General features: G+C 35.5%; 1 protein-coding gene across 3 annotated transcripts in view; it reads right to left on the bottom strand.

Moving 5' to 3' along the window:
- The window catches only part of PLXNB2 (plexin B2), a 362925-nt gene that overhangs the window by 142718 nt on the left and 201608 nt on the right, over window positions 1–18599 (bottom strand). The window contains exon 3 of one of the 3 annotated variants that reach the window (XM_081958621.1): window positions 4260–4310. The exons of the other annotated variants lie outside the window; for them this stretch is intronic. The gene's annotated coding sequence lies outside the window, so the exon portion shown is untranslated. The remainder of the gene's footprint in view (window positions 1–4259; window positions 4311–18599) is intronic. 3 annotated transcript variants of the gene reach the window in all.

The raw sequence follows: 18599 nt of genomic DNA, 5'->3' as shown, positions 1-18599 counted from the left end.
GAAGTGTAATTTAGTTTCAAAGAAATCTATCATTTTGGTCTACTAATATTAAATAGAAAGGAAGGAGATGAATCTTTATTAACTCAAATGTTAACATAAATCCAACATGCATACAAAACCTGCTTCAGAATTATTGTGTATGCTTTACTTGTTCACATTTTACAGACTTTCATTGTCTTGTTTCCATATATAGCCCCTGAGCAAATTTAAAACTAGTAAACGAAATCTACAAGTTGTCTCAATATCAGGAGTGGGAGCTTAGAAGTTTGATTATGTACTCTTTCTTTTTAACATTTTTTTTTTTAAAAATTGGAATACTTTTGTGACTATTAAATATTTCAACTTTGATTTTCACTTTCTGTATGTGAAGAATTGTTACGGAGAGGACTAAATCAGCTACGTGGATTGGGGCTTGAGAACCTCAGCAGTGTTCACAGACTTTAACAGACCTTAACTATGGCTGGTAGCTATAATTGGGACATGTGTGTTATACGTTATTAGAGTAACCAAAGGATTACTGAGCCAAATGTGGACTATGTCATAAAAAAGACTTCAGTTTTTTTGTATTTCATAAATCCAAGTAATCTATTTGCTTCTTTTTTCCAAACCAATATGGTAGATGCTCAGAAGTGGTATTCAGCCAGTTTGGACCAGTTTGCCCGAACTGGTAGTGGAAATCACAGGTGAGCCTCCTCCCACCCACCCCCGGGCTCAATGCCGTCCTATTTAGGCATGTTTTCAAGCTGCACAAATGCATGCCAACATTTGCGAACTGGTAGGGAAAGTAAGTGAATACCATCCCTGTAGATGCTTAATGCAAATTCAAATGTGAATTTGACAATATTCAGATTATCTGTCAGCAGATTAATATCACATTTCATTAAATCTCTAACTGGGAGCAGGCACCTCTTGAACTCCACTCATATTCTCAAAACATCTAACTTCTATTTTTCTGGATGTTTTTCATAACCAAATATTCATGCAATTTGTAAAATTTGTAAACCAACCAGCAAAAGAAAAACTGCTTTCTTTATTTGGAATCTACATAGAGCCTAGCACATATGCAAATAAATCTATCTATAAAAGGAAGGAATATATTTTTAGGTTTAGAAGTATGAAACAATTGTAGTTTAAATACATAATAGTGGACAGGTTTGTTTGTTTTTCTTCTCTGTTCTATACATATCTCCCATTTTTATCTGGCTTGTTGTTCATTAGGATTTTCATTTTCTGTTTTGTCTGCCTGTATTTTTTCCTTGTTTCATTTATTGGCCTTCTTATGCATAGCTTTCCACAGTAAAGCTCCCATTGTTTCCTTAAAGGTTTTCCCTTCTAAGCTTTAGCAGACTAAGAAGAAAACATAACCACCACTCCTCCCCCCAGGTATATTATCTCAGATGGCAGAAGAGAACCGGAAGGAGAAAATCTGCTCAGTATGCCATCCCCACCAGAACAGGATGGGCAAAATACAATCTGATTAGTGACCAAAGCAACCAGAGTCTACTACAGACCATTTGTATCTTTCTAGGCAATTGGGTGTGTGTGTGTGTGTGTGTGTGTGTGTGTGTGTGTGTGTGTATGTTACAACCCCTGGTATGCCCAAATATGGGATGGAACTCACTACTCCCCCTTTCTGTCTATCGGCTCACTGCAGGAGACCATCCAGGCAGAAAACCATATTTTTATTGTTGCCTTTTTATATTTGTGTTTTATTTGTGCTGATAAATAAATAATAAATAAATAAATATTTGGGCATACCAGGGGTTGTAACACAAATACATACCTATTTCCCTGGCTCAGCTGATAAGGAGGAGAGCCTGTGGCCTCCTACTGGTTCTATGAGAACCGCATCACATGCGTGCATTGCTTTGTATACACATATGCCTAATGCGTGCTTTGTGCATGCACCAGCTGTCAAAGACTGCCCTCGATGTCAGCGCTGGTGGGCTGAGTTGTTTAGCTCAGCTGAGACGTGGCAATCTGTTATGCTGCACAAATCAGCTGACCTTAAAAACAAGGGAATATAGAACAGGGAATGGCGGGGAAAAGAGGGCAGGGCCAACCAGAAGTGGTATTTTCCGGTTCGCTGAATTACTTAAAATTTCTGCTTCCGGTTCGCTAGAATTGGTCCAAACAGGCTGAATACTGTGTGTGTGTGTGTGTGTGTGTGTGTGTGTGTTCATATTCAATATCACCAATTTCATTGTGGGCATCAAACACATGCAGTATTATCAGGGGGTACCTGCCTATGCAATGATACACAAAAACTTAAAAGGAAAAATTCACATCTATGACCAAAAGCACTTGGAAGTAATTTTTTAGACGGTGTAGCAAATATGCGCTGCATTATAAATTTAATAAATAAAATAAATACATTCATTAAAGTGCAAACAATAGCATCTTTTGCTTTTCTTAGCAAAGATCCCTAAAATGAAATATCTGCCCAAGAGAAATATAACTCTGAAAAATCCAAATAAGTGTATCAAATTTAATAAGGTTAGTGTTCTGAGTTGAAAAATCACATTTGTATTCCAACCAAAGATCAAGAATAAATTATTAAAAATATATATTTTAGCATAACTAGCAAACATCAGCTAACAATACCAAGTCTGCCCATTTATTTAATAGTATCTCAGTGCAGGCATGAAGAAGCATTATTTGCATATTTTACGCAACAATCTCCCATATTTTTCGGAGTATAAGACGCACCGGAGTATAAGACGCAGCAAGGTTTTGAAGAGGATTTTTTTTTTAAAAAAAAAGGTTTTGCACTCTGCAAACATCCCCAAAACGGCTCATTTTTCACAAAAATGGACCCGTTTCCCCCCCCAAAAAAGGCATATATGTCTATATATGTATATGTATATATACAATTTAATAATTGTATTAAATTATTTAGGGGTTTTTAAACATTGTGTTTTTAATTGTTTTTTTTTATTCATCAGCTCACCTCCTCCTTGTATATGTATATGTCTTGGTATACGTTTTTGTTATATGTATGTTTGTTTATATATTTATTTCCTATGTTTTATTGTACGCCGCCCCGAGTCCTTCGGGAGAGGGTGCGGCTAAGAAATAAATATTATTATTATTATTATTATGAATAGCCTTTAGGGAGCTTGCAGAGTACTCCTGGGGGGGGGGGGCAAAAACGAGCAAAAAACAGCCTGCTTTTCACAAAAACAGGCCTGTTTCTCGTTAAAAAAAAGGCATGAATAGCCTTTAGGGAGCTTGCAGAGTACTCCTGGGGGGGGGGCAAAAACGAGCAAAAAACAGCCTGCTTTTCACAAAAATAGGCCTGTTTCTCGTTAAAAAAAGGGCATGGATAGCCCTTAGGAAACTTACAGAGTGCTCCTGGGGGCTGGGGGGAGGGCAAAATTGAGCAAAAAAACTGCCTGTTTTGCTCATTTCTGCCCTTCCCAGCCCCCAGGAGCTCTCTACAAGCTTCCTAGAAGCTATGCATGACCATTTTGATGAAGGGTGCGGGGTTTTGGGAGGCCAAAAATGCTGTATTCAGTGTATAAGACACATCCAGATTTTCAGCCTCTTTTTTGAGGGAAAAAGGTGCATCTTATACTCCGAAAAATACGGCATTTTTTAAATGGATATATACTGTGGCCATAACATTATTCTTTATTTTTGGAGAGATGTCCAACAAGATTCTGTTATAAGGACATTTTAATTTTTATCTTTTTCTGGGGAGTGGCATGTAAATATATTTACATCTGAATATGCATTCTTGCTGATTTAGGAATATTTTCTGGCGGGTCTCCTAAGAGAGAGAATTCTAAACATGACCTTTTGATCATTTTGCTCGGAGGCAACAAATATGTCCAGCAGCATTGTAGCCAATATGCTCTCCTCTTTTTAACCATTCAAAATGTTCCTTTTGCCTAAGGGATCTTAATATAAACAAAGAAGCTGCAAGTATCAAATTCATATTTATTTGCATTGCAAAATTGTGCATGTTCCTGAAGCTCACTAATGATTAAGGGATATACTGCCTACATTCATAGCAGGAATATAATCTCTCTTATAGAAAGTGTAAGTAGAAACAATCACCGCAAGCATGAGAAAATGTTAACATAAAGTTCCTCATTAATTGAGGGCAGGAGGTGGGAGAGAGGTTTGAAAAATTCTAGACCCTCCCAAAACATTTAAACTTTTAACCGTTAGATATGAAAACATAGAATTTTTTTCATACTTGCTGTATAAATCAATTCTCATGAATTCAGTTGTTTCTGTTCCGAGCCTCTCACCTTGCCTAATGATGTCCTGATCGTTGTCGTTTTCATTAAATACAACGTATTCTGAATTGAAACAGAATATTGCTAGTTAATACATTATTATTTAGAAAAGTAGGATCCTAATTCAGCTAAAGGGCCAGACCATCCCCCAGGAGATTTCCTAGCAATAACTTTGCAAAGCTCCATTCTATCTTGAAATGAAAATTCACCCCCTCAAGGCAGCCATTCCCTTCATACCAAGAGAAACAGCTCACATTAAGAAGCATTCTGGGCTAACTCCGAGCTGCAGGTTATCCAACTTTATTTGTTTGTTAATTTATAAACCTGGTACAAGACATTTTTTCAAAATATAAACTTCAGAAGAATCACTGAAAACGAAAGCTATGATTACAAATCCTGTCTATGTATCATTCTCTCCACAACACAAAAAAGGGTTTAGAGGAACATGTTGATATTTCAACAGTTTAGTCCAGGGATAGACACCACATGAGCCTCCAGATTTTGTTGAATTCCAATTCCCATCAGCTCTAGTCAGCATAGCCAATTACAAGGATAATGGAAGTTTCAGCACGCCAACTTCTGGGGAAAATAAATTACCCATCTCTCCACTACTTTGGTCTCCATATTTATTTACCCATAATCATGCACAATACAAAGCTCTAAACATTTGCAGATCAGGTTAGGCAATATAGAATAGAATTCCTTATGTTACTAGGCTCAAAATTCTTGGTTTGGATAACTTAGAGCTGCATTGCTTACAGTCAGACCTCTGGGGGAGGGAGGCTGTTTTCACCCTCCCCAGGTTTCAGGAAAGCCTCCGGAGCCTGGGGACGGTGAATAACAGGCCCAGTGGGCCAATCAGAAGTTTGTTTCTGAACTTTGTATTTTATTTTCTTATTCTTGTTTTCCTTTTTGTTTGACTTCCAATAAATAAAAATAAATAAAATATCCAGTCGAGCATTTAGGTTCTACATCATAAACAGAATGTAAAACGTGATAACTTAAATGTAAATTCTTGAATTTTAATGAAAAATACATATATAGGACAAACGTCGATGTTACGTGTCAAAATGTACAAAAACGTGGATGGATATAAAATCACATGAGCTTCTATTCTATTTTTTGTTCCTTTTGCAGCCTTACCTATTTTTAAAAATGAATCTCCTAGCTTAGATCAGATGTCTACATTAGCCTAGTGCTCATGCATATTTTTATATAGATCGATAGATTTATAGTTTCAAGTGTAAAATGTTTCTGTCAATATTTTATCATGGAACAGAAAGGAGACATTAGGTTGCAACGTCATTTTCTTAATTTGTTTTTCTACCCTAATGAAATTACAGAGGAAAGATGAATGGCAGATTTATTTAGTTTATTATTTTATCAATAGCAAAATGAATAACGTAAGTGATATTTTTCTAATTACAAAGTAGCACACAACAAAACTATAAAAGTATATGCAGCATCCTGAATATGTGCGTATCTAGAATAGTGTATATGTCTCCATTTTGATGATGTTGAGATGCTGGCTTGCAAGAAACCATCTAAAATAAGAGAGTCTGCCTTGCCTAGCAAAGTATCAGCATCATGTGATAAAACTGGGTTTTATTATGTTGTGCTATAGATGTAGTCCTCAGCCTTAGACCACAATTGGGCACAAAATTTCCATTGCTAAACAAGGCAGTTGTTACCATATTTCCCAGAAAATAAGAAGGTGGGTCTTATATTAATGTTTGCTCCAAAAGACGCATTAGACCTTATTTTCAGGTTAGGCCTTATTTTGGGGAAATAAGGTACTAAATACGCCCGTCTGGCTGACAATCTTGACTGGGGTTTATTTTTTGGGGGGTAGAGTTTATATTACCAACTTCCTGAAAAATCATGCTAGGGCTTATTTTTTGGTTAGGTCTTACTTTTGGGGAAACAGTAAATGAGTTTTGCCCCGTTTTGCAACATTTCCTGTTATAGTTATTAATAATTGCATTTATTAAGTTATTAACATGGTTTTTAAGTTAATCTGTCTCCACCAATGACTTTGTCGTAAAGTTACAAAAGGAGATCACATGACTCCTGGGACACCGCAATCATCATAAATACATTCCAGTTGCCAAGCATTTCAATTTTGATCATGTGACCATAGGGGTGATGTGTGAAAAATGATCAAAAGACACTTTTTTCAATGCTTTTGTAACTTCAAATGGTTACTTAACAAATTGTTGCACGCTGAGGACTACCTGTACTAGTCTAATGTGTGTAAACTGGTCAGTATTGCTGTATTGTGAGCATGGAATACTAATTTGGTACGGGTATGATTAAGTCAGATGACAATCAAAACCTTCTTCTATGAGGAAGATGGAGATGATAAATAAAGGCAGAAGAAAATATATGATTAATTATAAATGAAAGAGCTAAATTTATGTATGTATTCAAGTCTGAATTGATATCATAAAGATTGTTCCAAATGCATATGAAAGCAGAAACCATACCTCCAACAATCCAATGAATAGTGATAGCACGTGAACAAAGAAAGACTTTGAGGAACACAGTGCAACCTTCTCAATGAATGTGAAGCAAGGGGGAAATTATTCTATTAGGTGTCATGAATAGCATGTAGGACATGATAGTAGAATACAGAAAAAGAAATCAGGCTATTTGGAGATTCAAGATTATGGTAGGACATGATAGTAGAATACAGAAAAAGAAATCAGGCTATTTGGAGATTCAAGATTATGGTAGGTGAGCATCGGCTCCAAAAATAGTCTGCTTGTTTTGAGTACAAGGCATAAATATCAGCCGGTTCATATGAATTCAATGCAAAGTAGTGTATCTAAAGGTATTGTTGGATTGTTTATGATGAAGGAGAATTAGTGAAGAATTCAGTGGTGATAAAAAGTTCTTAATGTGAGGCTGTCACGTTTTTAGTAGTATTAGAAGAGTGGAATTGGGAAAAAACTGACATGGAAAAAAAAAAGGAAGAAAAAGGAAGAATGAAAGTGTAAGTGATTATAGGAACAAAAAATGTATGTCCCCTATGAGGAAGTATGGAAGAACAATCTTAGAAATAGAAATAGAAAGTGGGAGAAAAAGAAAGAGGATGGAAGAGCCATCAAAATGGACAGCACATGAATGAATGAATGAATGAATGAATGAATGAGCTAATAAAGAAATATGAGTAAAAAAAGTTAAAAGCAAGGAAAAAATATTATAATATAGAGAAGGGATTTCAAATTTGTCAACTTTTAGGTGAGTGGAGTTCAACTCCCAGAATTCCCCAGGCAGCATCTTAAAGTTGCCAAGTTTGAAAAACAGGTGCAGGCAGAAAAAAAATTAAGTAATATAAATAAATAAAGAAAGATATTATTAAAATTAAAATAAAGAAATAAAATTCATTTTGATGGAAATAACATTTTGTTTTGGAAGTGGGTAAAGAATTTTAAAAAGGAATCTCTAGCACAGACAATTTAAAAGCAATGAAATATTTGGGATGAAACTAAAGTGAGAGAATGCTAGAAGGAAAACTTTAGAGGTACAGGAACAATAGTGGTATGTGGGAGACGGATGTGAATGTCAGGCTGCTATAAATACATACAGGTAGTCCTTGACATACAACTAATTTGAGCCCCAAATTCCTGTTGCTAAGTGAAATGTTTGTTACATGAGTTTTGCTCCATTTTATGACTTTTCTTTCCACAGTTATTAAGAGAATCACTGCAGATTTTAAGATAATAACATGGTTGTTAAGTGAACCTAGTTTCCCCAATGACTTTGCTTGTCAGAAGATTGCCAAGCGGAATTACATGGCCCCAGGATACTGTAATTATCGTAAATATGGATCAATTGCCGTGGGCCTGAATTTTGATCACATGACCATGGGGATGTCGACTTGATCATAAGTGTGAAAAATGTGATAAGTCGTTTTTTGCAGTGCTGTTGTAACTTTGAATGGTCACTAAATGAACTGTTGTAAGTCAACAGTTGTTATAACTACATGTACAAGAAATTGTTGATGGAAAAAAATACCGGATAGGTTGTACATACATTATGTTTATGGCCGTTAGTAAGTCACTGAGCAATGGATGAATGTAACAATGGACGTTTATTGCAAAATTTAGTCTTAGATTAATGTTAACTCAAATATTTACACTAACTTCCCTAGATCTTATTTGTAATGTGAATTTAAGATTATCACTAGCCATAAAAATCAACCCTAATGGGAACCTTAACTCTACATCTAACCAAAATATATTAACTCTAATTTAATCCTAGTTTAATTTAACTGTAGTTCCAACACAAATATTGTCCTAACCCAAGAGATAAATCTAAATCTATCACTAACCATATAAACTATCGTCAATTCTAAATTTAATATTAAATTTGCATTTAACTCTCACTGAGCCCTAAATATAACTTACCACCCATACAAATATTTTGCATGGGTATGAAAATTGATTGCTAAACATTAATATGGTATGTGATGGAAGTAAAGAATGTGTCAAAATAAATGGGAATAAATGCTTTTGGAGAGAGTAGAGGGTGAGGACAGTAGAAATTATTCACTTGGTTAGTAAACACTAACCAAGAGTTAGTAAACACCACAGGTGGGTTGCTTCCAGTTCGGCCCATATCAGGCAAACTGGTAGTAGCGGTGGTGGGAGGCTCCGCCCACCCACCTGGATGCTTTTGCGCATGTGCGTGAGCATGTGCGTGAATGTGCCAGAACTGGTACTAAAAATATTGACAACCCACCACTGGTAAACACTAACAGTACTTGGTTAGTAGGATAGTAAACAAGAGAGAAGGTCAAGAATGAATGGCTGCTGAATGAATGTGCATTGAATACAAATGTGAATGACCAGTACATTGAAACTATTTGGAGAGAAGGAATATGCATCAAATTGCAAAATAAATATACAAAAAAGAATACTTAAGAGAAGTTTCAAGTAAGTTGTGGTTGTATCAAGTAAATAAAAAAATGAGAAATGTAAAAACAAAAGTTGGAAGGGATCTTGGAGGTCTTCTAATCCAACACAAGCAAGATACCCTATTCCATTTCAGGCAAATGTTGTCCATTTGTTTTCTTCTTAAAAGTCTCCAATGATTCAGCACCCACAACTTCTGAAGGCAAGCCATTCCACGGGTTAATTGTCTCACTGTTAGGAAAGTTCTCCTTAGTTCTAGGTTGCTTGTCTCCTTGATTAGTTTCCATCTATTGTTTCTTATCTTGTTTTCTGGTGCTTTGGAAAATAAATTGACCCGCTCATCTCTGTGGTAGCCCCTCAAATATTGGAACATGTAATTTCTGCACTATTTCCAGAATCTCTATATCTTTTTTTTATAATATGACCAAAACTGGATGCAGTATTCTAAGTGTGGCCTTACTAAGGCTTTATAAAGCGGTACTAATACTTCATGTGATCTTGATTCTATCCTTCTGTTAATCAACCTAGGATTGTGTTAGCGTTTTTGGCACTGCTGCATACTGTTGGCTCATATTTAAGTGATTGTTCACTAGGAACCCAACACCCTTCTCACAGTTACTGCTATTGAGCCAGGTTTCACCTAATCTGTGCCTGTATATTTGATTTTTCTTGCCTAGGTGTGAAATCTTACTTTTCTCTACCTTGGATTTCATTTTGTTAGTCTGTCGAGATCCATCTAGATCAGGGGTGTCCAAACTTGGGAACTTTAAGACTTGTGGACTTCAACTCCCAGAATTCCCCAGCCAGCTGGCTGGGGAATTCTGGGAGTTGAAGTCCACAAGTCTTAAAGTTCCCAAGTCTGGACACCCCTGATCTAGATCTTGAGACCATCTTTGGGAATGTTGGCTATTCCTGCCATTTTAGTGTTGTCTGCAAATTTGATGAGTTCCCCCTTTATTCCCTCATCTAAGCAGAAAGAATAATTTGCAACAATAGAGAGGTATGACAAGATATAATAAATGGTCTTGATATAAACAAGATGTCCTTTTCTTTTTCTTATTTCACACCTCTAGTTTCTTTGATTGACAATTTCCTATTCCCTTTTGGCACTTTGCATAGCCCTGCTTCCTCTCAAAGGGAATAACAAGATGGATATGTAGGTATGAAATATAATGTGAGTACACTGTACAGAATTCATTTGGGTCTATTATTTGTCATGTACAAATGCAAGCTCTTGAGAAGGAATAGATGATTCATAAGGCAAATGGTATACCATCTGCTCGCTTCTCTTCCTCACTGGCATTTTTTTTAACTGGAGCAGAGGGGATAAAAACCTCTGGGGTTGCTAGGCAACTGTAGGGTGGGATATTAACTACTTCTATGACAACTTAGAACTATTAAAAAGATTTCCATGCAACAGTCTACATATCATAATTTTATTCATCAAAGCTAATAAAACTAGGCATGTTGTTGATAGCACATGCTACATTTTCTTTTAGTTGAAGATCTATCTATCTTGATTTGAATACTTCTATACTGCATGCCCAATTAGCAAAGAAATCTTCAAAAGAATTCTGGTAAGCAGCTTTTATCACCAGCTCCAATATTCTGGGTTACTTGAATGCTGCTTCTCTTCTCTTCAGGGTAAGAATATATATAAAAGGGGGAATATATATATTCCCCCCTTTTTATAGTTTTAGCTGTGGTACTGTTTTGAGGAGGAGAGTTTGTAGTTCCAAACCCCATCAAATCTGGGTTATTATACTGCAAAATGCAACTTGAGAAAAACATAAGAATGCAATCAACACACATATAAACTCATAAGTGTGATTAAAGTTTATTGGTATTTTGTATGCACTGCTGTTTCTGCTATAAAGCTGAATAATTTGTGCATATTGCATAAAAAATAATCCCATAGTACACCTCAATTATTTCAATTTATCACTGTGCAGTGTTTTCATTTGAGCTAGACTAAATTCTAACAATGTCAAAAATACACAGAAATCATGAAGAAACCTATAATTACACATACAAAGAAATGTATCATCAAAGAAATATTGCTAACACGACAACGTTGGCATAAATACCAGGCATGTACTTTTTTCTGCTACTGGAAGAACATTTGAGTTTTTAAATATCACCCACTTCTAGACACTGTAAAAACCTGGCCGAATTGATCTGTTCCCAGCAAAGGAAAAATATGAAAAGGCGCAAGATTGTCTGATATAATCATGGTTAGAGGCTCTGCTATAACTCTCTGATTGGAAAAAGGCCATTCAGCTTTACTGCCACCACTATGAATAATAAAATATGGCTAGAACAATATGAAGAAATGGAAACTTAGCTGATAGATTTCATTTGCAAAACACAGAAACGAAAAATGAAAACACATATGGCTCCATGCATCCTTCAACTACCTGGCAACACAGTTACAACAAAACAACCAGCTTAGGACAGGCTTTTTCAGTGGAAATGTACAAAATTTTCATGAATCATTTATATAGAATATCTGGCTTCAAATCACCCATGTTTAACCCACAGCATATTTTGGGTATGATTTGATCTATAGATGGAAAAAAAGATAAGCTGTTTTATTCTATGTTTGGACCAATAAGCCAAGGTCCATATTACACAAGGGGAAAGGAGGTAAGAGACTAAGAGGGGAAGAGACTGGGGAGGAGCTGGTATGAATCTCTTGCCCAAATTACCCACAAAAACACTCTAGGATTCTTCCAAAACATTTCAAATTTGGGTTTGGCTGAAATCTGGTACAATGCTGGATTTTATTTTTTCTGAATCACATCTGATCCAAAATGGTTTGACTGAACTTTTGGAGCTTGATGGTTTATTCTATGATTTTTTTTAAAAAAAGATTTTTTTTAAAATAAATTGTAAAACATAAAATAGTCTATTCTGCATTTGTTCTGCACTCTCCCTCATCTTGAGCTAATATAAGTGAATGGGGATGCATTGACATAAAACCACACGGCTTATGCCATTTCCAATACTGAAATTATGTAGTAATTACACAGGAGTTTCTATAACATGCAAATAATAATTTGGCTTCCTGTTATTAATAAACAAAATTGTGTTTTATTTTTTTCCTAACGTTCTGCTACTGTTTGCCTTGGATAGGACTTAATTGCTATGCGAACCATTATAGTTCTACTCCTTGAAAGCTCCTCTATTATCATTTATCCCAAAACTTTTCTCAAGCACCCCAAAATCTTTTCTAAATCTAGCTAGTACTATGCATATCATTATGTAGAAAATCTGTACAAGATAGAGAAATTTTCAGAATATTGAGTCCCGCACCTACGACTCCAAATTTCTGTGATTAGATAAGTCTAGTGCTTATAAAACAGTATGTGATGTGTCAAAAATCCAGCAGATTACATCGATGGGTTAAGTTAACAAAAATTGCTTTGTCTCCTACTTCTTACACTGTTAATATTCATCTTGGAGTATAACTCATAATTCTAAATTACCAATTAGTGGTTCAAACATAGACACAAAGGTTTATTGTGGTCAATGAACAGAATTGAACTGGCAGTTCATTTTTTGTCAAACAGTACGACTGACATCATACAGATGAACAATGGTGAAAGTATCTTAATAAAAACTGGACTATTTCTTTAGATGGAAAATATTGCCTGAAAAAGTTGGAATCTAGGGTTTTTTTTGTCTAGTCGATAGATGGATTCACATTTCAATGACCACTTTATCACTGAAGCAAATACCTTGATACAAGGCAGACTGCTGCTGTCAACTCAACTCAAGTCAGAAAAGAGCTACTGACACTAAGCTAGAAGTGATGTGGCCTCCTCTGTGAATGCATATTTTTAGCTGAATTGCATAACTTCCAACCTGTGTGGAAAATACATTTCTGTTTGCATGAACAAAGTTGTACTTTGGAACTGGATGCTAAAACAAAAAGTAAAACAAATCTTACAATGATGTTCTCTCTCTCTCCCTCTCTCTCTCTCTCTCTCTCTCTCTCTCTCTCTCTCTCTCTCTCTCTCTCTCTCTATATATATATATATATATATATATATATATATATATATATATATATATACACACACACACACACACATATACACACATACATACACACACACACATATACATACACACACACACACACACACACACACACTCAATTTTAAGTATATATAGAATATACATATTAAGTATATACAGAAAATAGAAAGACATGTTTCAGATATTAACTGTAGAAATATTCTCTGCCAAATATATGCCTCAGTCTGTCTATGAGATAGCTAAGAGCTGACACCAGTCTGACGGTACACTATCAATCCATCAATTTTATGTATTCCTGAAATATTTGCTACCAAATAGCTCTTGTAATTCTACGTCAAATAATTGACACTACCTGTATTTTGATAGACATGGAAAGAATTCAGACTTTCAGCTGTAATTTGACAACAATAAATGTCAGTAAGAGACAAATCACACAAAAGTTGTTAGAGTGAGCTTGGGTTCAATTCCAAGTGGTTAAATGTTTAGAATTCATGTGTCAATGAGCAAATGTCAGAATTTTCCATACTGCAGATAGAAAGAGACTGGCTTTCAAGGCTTGGAATTTGTTTAAATTCTGGGCTTAAATCCTTGACAGGCTTCACAAGATGGGCCTTACTTCCCCCACTGTATCTTGAAAGGAGAGTAGGGCATTTGTTTTAGTGGTAACACAATAAAATACAGGAAATATCAGCCCAGTCACTATTTTATGACATTATCATAGAGAATTTTAAAATATTACTAGGCCTTAAAAGTATGATAGCAACTATCCTTCCCCCTTCTGTGTAGGAAAAAGAACCCAGGGTTACATGTTATTCTATCAAGCTAATAAAAATAACAGAACAATCTGATGGCTGGACTTCTCCAGTTCAAGTTGACATTGAACTCACTGAAGGAGCAACATAACTGATTTGTAATACACACACACCACAACAGAGGTGGTATTCATTTATCTTCCCTACCGGTTCACAAATGTGAATGCACTCAGGCTTCCGTGCATGCACTTTGCCTAAAAAACGGCCTAAGTAGGATGCCATAGAGCCAGGCAGGATGGGCAGGGCCAGCCACGATTTCCGCTACCGGTTCGGGTGAACCGATCCAAACCAGCAGAATACCACCTCTGCATCAACTTTAGAACCTCAGAACTGGAAAGGAGCATTTAAGCTGTCTTTTCAAGTGTAAAACTTTACTATCTAGATTATTATTACTATCTAGATTATTAACCAAAAAAAACAATCAAATAGATCACTGAACAAGCCTACTCAGAGTTCTCAATTGAGGCGCAAATGGCTAGACTTAAATGATCACACTTCACACATATTATTGAAGAACTAGCTCTCTGGAGAAGTCTATAACGCTGAGAATGGTGGAAGGTAAGTGAAGAAGACGACAAATGGCATCAAGGTGGATGGACTCAGAGTAGTAATCTGTGCAGCGGTGGAAGACCTAAAGGATTAGGCTGGGGACCAATCATGCTGAGAAAAATCTATCTATGTAGCCATTAAGAGTTGACACTGACTTGATGTCAATCAATTAATTTAGATTATGTTTATAGAATTACAGAAGAGGTCAAATACAACATCAAATGTGCATATTTTAAACAGCTGTTCTCTATTCAATGTGTGGTATGCCAACCCAGCGCCCTGCAGATGGTATAATCCCATCACCTCTAACCAATGGGGCTAGGGGGGATGGATACAGGCTTGGAAAGCTGCCAAAGCAGCATAGATGCAACCTAGGGCAAGCTGCACAAAGATTATTCCTTGTCGCAAATCTATATAATGAAGAAGTAAATGCATAAATAATGATTTAAGGAGAAAACAGTAAAATTGGTATTCTTGATTATTTACTGCATATAACAACTGAAAAGTAATTAATAAAACTTTAATGGGGTTAAATGTCTATGCAGATTCTCAGTCATCCCAAAGGTGCTTTTTCAAGAGGCAACTGGACTTCCTTGTTTTTTCTTAGAAGACATTTCATTTCTCATCCAAGAAGCTTCTCCAGCTCTGACTGGATGGTGGGGAATGGAAGGATTTATATTCCTTGCAAACAGCTGGCCATTTGCATTCTTTTAGAGAGACATTCTTTAATGAGGTTAAGTTTATATATTTCAACAGAAGCCAAACACTTGGCCTTTCCACATAAAAAACCCTCTACATCTGTGGCATAATATTACATCATAAAAGTAAACATTGACACTATATACGTTTGTCTTTACTAACACTGTTCATAATAGCTAATAGTGATGTAGTATAGAAATTTTGTGTCAATGCTATGTCCCCAGATGAGAAAATAACAGATTTCCTTTACTTTGTGCTTATACATGGCTGAGGGAATGGCACAGGCTCTTTTAAAAATTCAGTGTATGTTAGATAAAAATATCCTTCTCTTTCCAGCTTGACTGAATCCAACTCTTTGTACCTCTTGACTTTACCTTCACTGGTGGAGAAAATGCACAAACAAGTACATTATTGCAAGTCAGAGAACTGGATAATACAGAACAAACATACGAGTACTGCCAGTTCACACAGCTAGTTGTTTAAAAAACAACAACACCGTATTCAGGTTGTATTCAGTTGACTTGAATGTTTCCCATTTCAAAAATAAAAGGCAAGGATATTAAGTTTCTCCAGAAACTTATTATTACTGTTACACATAAGTAACAGTAACACTAACAGTAACAATAATAAACTGTTACACATAAGGATCACAGAAAACCATATTCACATTGCTTGCATAGCTTTTTAAAATCCTGCAATAATTTCATATTGATTAAAATAGAATAATTATCAGACGTTCACCTGGTTTACTCTAAAAACATATGTGGTTTTGAGAATGGATTTCAAAGCTTCATTTGTTACACAATATATTGAAATAGATAGTCTGTGGGTTAATATTAAATACAATTTGGATTAAATATATTACCACTGAGGCTAAAAACAAGGTCACCTGCATTTTTGTAATATAATTACTTGACACTGGAAAAGCTACCAGAACAAAAGGAACAGTTTGTGTCTCCAGGGACAGAAAGCACAGTTTTCCCTGGAAGCACACTAAGTTAGGTATAAATATAGTTAGCAAAAGGGCATGCGAGGTAAAACAACTGTTTTATCAAAATTAAAAATAGCTGCTTTTCAATTATTTCTTCTCCGTACTTAATGGCAGGATGGCCCAAACTGACAAATGCTGCTCTTACTATCCCCTCAGAACGTGCATGTGGCATAGATATAACCAAACTGGTAACTTAATGTATACTTTCATCTTCCCTCAGATGTTTTAAAATCATAATTAAATAACTCCAAAAATCTTCCTTTTACTGCCTTCCAAAATGCAGGTAAGTAGGGCGCCATCTGGATCTCTAAGAAAAATCTTTCTTAGATTTTTCTTAGAGTGTTTCAAAGGATGAAGCATAAGCTTAAAAATATCATGTTGGGTATGTCAAGATGAACATAAAACAAAACTGAAAAATGATAAAGCCGTAGGTATTAATGTTCCAACTGAAGAACTGTGGTTTGCTTCTACAATCTGGTGTGTGTGTGTGTGCGTGCGTGTGTGTGTGTGTGCAGATTGCATCCTTGTTTAATAATTGGAAATGTGCCATTATTATTCTGTACTCAAAGGGACAGGTAGTAAGGATGAAAGCAAAACTTAACAGGGTATTAGCTTCTTAAATCTATCTCGGAAGATATTTTGCAGAATTCTAACTGAAAGGACAAAGAATGCGACCATGAAGAGGCTGTGGGAAGATTTTTGCTCTTAAGTAGGTCACTGAAAAATGTATGAATGTGAGAAATGTTGTATGTTTGCTTGTTTAGAGAAAGTGTAACAAGTTTGAATTATGGAACGGTATTCCTGGTAATCAAGTTGGAAGTTGATGGTTTAATGAAGTAACATGTGTGAAAATAAATGGAATGCTTACAGAATGGTTTAGCTAAGATAAAATATGTGATTTTTCTCTCATTTCTCTAATGTTGTTATGATAGGGATTAGAATATATCTTATTGGTTCTGTCCTTAACTACTTCTATTTGGCAAAAGAAAATATTGTAAAATCTGATAACTGGTAGATCCATATGTAGAATAGGTTTCTATCATCCTAGCCTCAATTTTCCTCATGGAAATTGATGTGCGGCCTGGACTGTGTCCATGAAGACTGCTTCATTCTTGAAAAGTACTGCAGTTTTTCTTGAAAGCTTACATCTCCATGGGCAACTTTTCATCAAAATAGATTACCACAAAATGCTAGCAACATTACTGAAATTATCTAAGCAAATAAGCAACACTAAGTTTTTTTTCACAACACACATTTTAACAGGATAATCTAGAATCCTATAAAGCATTCATAAACTTGAATTTGGCAAAAAAAATTGCAAACAAAATTGCTTTAAGAAAAGGATGCTGGAATGAATACTATCTAGGCAGAATAAATCAATGGCTGCACTAGATATATGATACATGGTGAATTTTCTAGCCTGGTAAGAAATAACCCTTTATTGATTATCTTTTGTTTAAGCACAATTCCTTTACTGCATGATATATGTATTTTGAATCCAGACAATTTATACAGTTATAACATAGGGTACACTACACATAAAATATTTTTTTATTTAAACCAAATGTACTAGAAAATAGTCTCTCTCTCTCTCTCTCTCTCTCTCTCTCTCTCTCTCTCTCTCTCTCTCTCTCTCTCTCTCCAACTTCCTTTTTTCTTTTGCCTCCATTCCCAGTTATACTTCATAATATTCTGGGGAGTAAGTCTTATCCAATTAAATAAAATTGTTAGTAAGTAGGCCAATGAGGATGATAGTAGAATCACTTATGCATAGCCTGGAGAAAGAGATATGTAGACATGTAAAAGTTGTCAGAACATCTTATGACAAAGGAACACATTTGTTTTCTGCTATTTGGAGGAACAGGATAAATGGACGAACTGTATGTAATCTGGGATAAACGTTGCACAGCAGTTTTAGTTAATAATCAGCATTTTCAATGATGTCCATAAATAGACCAATATTCAATTTGCAAGGTTTGGTTTTCTACCTATATAGGCACAGTAACGTTTAAGATGAATTGCTATGCATGCTTATCTTTGTTTATCCATTTTTCCCTCTTTTCTCCCATTTTTTCTTCTGTTTTATTCAATGACTAAAGGCCATAATAAAATTGATCTGCTCTGAACAATATCCGGAAGCTGGTTAAGCATGATAGCAACTGCCTTTCACAATTGGCCTCAATATTAGGAAAAAGCAGAATTTTGAAAACAAGTTTTTAAAAAACAGAGCGATTCCCATAACATAGAGGATGTGAAGCAGGTCTTGTTGCACTGCAATTTCTATTTGAACATGTCTGACATGTTAATTTTGCCCCTCAGAAAGAAATTCCCAGATGTA

Source organism: Natrix helvetica, assembly GCF_964273705.1.
Source record: "Natrix helvetica genome assembly, chromosome: 6".
Taxonomy (NCBI): Eukaryota; Metazoa; Chordata; class Lepidosauria; order Squamata; family Natricidae; genus Natrix; species Natrix helvetica.
This window is presented reverse-complemented; position numbering and strand designations above follow the sequence as displayed.